Source organism: Austrofundulus limnaeus, unplaced genomic scaffold (genome assembly GCF_001266775.1).
Source record: "Austrofundulus limnaeus strain Quisiro unplaced genomic scaffold, Austrofundulus_limnaeus-1.0 Scaffold1304, whole genome shotgun sequence".
Taxonomy (NCBI): Eukaryota; Metazoa; Chordata; class Actinopteri; order Cyprinodontiformes; family Rivulidae; genus Austrofundulus; species Austrofundulus limnaeus.
In genome coordinates this window covers 81,239-83,468 of record NW_013953706.1, presented here as the reverse complement: position 1 = coordinate 83,468, position 2,230 = coordinate 81,239, and the positions used below count along the sequence as shown (strand labels likewise).

The 2,230-nt window shown below is 38.4% G+C and overlaps 1 protein-coding gene across 2 annotated transcripts in view; it reads left to right on the top strand.

Annotated features, from left to right (window-relative positions):
* The window catches only part of runx1 (RUNX family transcription factor 1), a 36,612-nt gene that overhangs the window by 12,175 nt on the left and 22,207 nt on the right, over positions 1-2,230 (top strand). The gene's annotated exons all lie outside the window — the stretch shown is intronic.

The window sequence follows — 2,230 nt, the reverse complement described above, 5'->3', positions numbered from 1 at the left end:
CCCTTTTTCTGGTGACCACAGCCTTGTTTAACAGCATCATGAAATGATGATTATAAAAACAGAAGTTCAACCTGTTTTCACTTTGAATTATTTTGCTTCTCATTGTACTGCCTTCATCCACTTAGTTCAGTATCGGTCAAAAATAAGAAAAAAACAGTTTTGTTCAGARTGCCGAGGTTCAAAAACCAGTTTATCCACTCAAAAATCCAGCTGCCCTGACCTCTGAAGGTTGTTTTATTCTGGACCACATGTTATAACTGATTTCTGGTGGGAAATGGATTCCAGAAGTACGAGGGGTATGACAGCAATATCTATAAAAYGAAGACTCTGATGATTCTTTTAATGTAAAAGGTTTGAATTAAGATAAATTAGGTCATCTCCATGCTCCCTGATACAATGTCYGCACTTTAATTCAGTATTTGACTTTTCATTTGTTTTAAAAGACATTTGAAGGGGGAGCAAAGCATCTGTCATGACTTTCATTATTAACCCCTGAAGGTGGCTGTGGTGCAGTGGTAGGGCAACAGACTTAGTACCAGAAAGTCACAGGTCGGATTCCCCACCATGCCCACATGTCGTGGTGTCCTTGAGCAAGACACCTCATCCCTAAATGAATAGGGGAACATAGGTATCAGGGAACATTGGTACTGGCACACTGGAGAACATGAATACTGGAGAACATGAATACTGGAGAACATGAATACTGGAGAACATGAATACTGGAGAACATGAATACTGGAGAACATTTCTAGGTGCAATGAAACATGGGTACTGGGAAACATAGGTATGCTCCTAAGAGATATAGATGCTGAAACAGTTTTTCATTTCTTGATGTCAGATTCATCATGTAATAGTTTGTGTGTGTTGTCAGCACTTTAGCTGTGTGAATCTCTGGGTGTGAGTTAAATATCTTTGAGTCAGAACTCACTCCTTACACATATTGYGTGTCTGTATCATGCTTCCTGTTGGGTTTTTTCACAGCATTTCTCAGAAGAAAGTGAAACAAACAATATAYATATACAAATCTCTTTACTTTGCCTGCTTCAGTCAGAAACAGTTGCTGAGGGAGGGTGCATTTTCTCAGCTAATGGTCGTAGGGAGTGGGTGTCTGAGTTGTGATTGGCTATTATTTCAACAGGATGGAGGGGATTGTGTGTCTAACAATCACACATCTGGATGTTTGGACCAGACAATGTACATGTGTTCATTTGAATTAAATTAAATACAATAAAGTAGTGGGCACAGTTCCACTAATACACAAACAACTAATCTAACTTCATTTAGTGGATTAGCATTTATGCTAACTTTGAAAACCATTAGCAGACCAGTTAGCGGACGCTAAATTTAGTTCTGCTAACCTTAAGTCAGATTGTCCCGTCACACATGCAGCACTGCACACCTGTGTCATGCACCTTGTTTGTGTGTGTACTAAGGTTGGGCGATATTGGCAAAATAATTAATCATGATTAATTGTGTTATTTAGTCGATAACGATTAATTTGACGATTAATCCCCTGGAGTCCCTGGACACCCTTWTGTCTTGGTCACATGACCAATTTAGTGGGAAATATTTGCTCTTCGTAAAAATCTTTTTCAAACTGTGTAAAAATCACAGACTTCAACTTCAGGCTATACTTCAAATTTTAAATTGTGTTGATAAATAATTACAGAACTTTTGTGTAAATGTTGGTCATATTTGAAGAGGAGAGGAGCACCGAGCGAACTGACCGGGGAAATCTCCAGTCAGCCTGCCTGGTGACATTAATAGTATTAATCGTCAAGTGCCAAAAAATAATTGATTAATGTTTTTCTGATGATTAATTGCACACGATACGATTAATGCCCAACCCTAGTGTGTATTGTCATTAGCATTTTGTGTGTTCCACTGCGTTAAGTCTGTAACTGGTAGGAGCAGAAGACGTGATGCAGATTGATTGATGGTCGCCTTCGTCCACCCAAACCCTTAAGTATCCTAAAGTACTGTACTTTGGGAGACGTAGTTGCTCAGTTTCTACGAGCTTTACCACACACATCAATGTTTAAATGACAACTGCTATCAGTTAGCGTTAGCTTTCACAAATTTTTAAACTGGTTTAGTGGTTTATTGTTTGAAAAGTCAGTTTTGTAGGTAGCTGCCTGTCAGTTAGCAAAGTTCACTTTTTGTTTCGCTGTGCACACCACTGATACATATAATATCTATAGACAGATATAACATATGATATATATATACG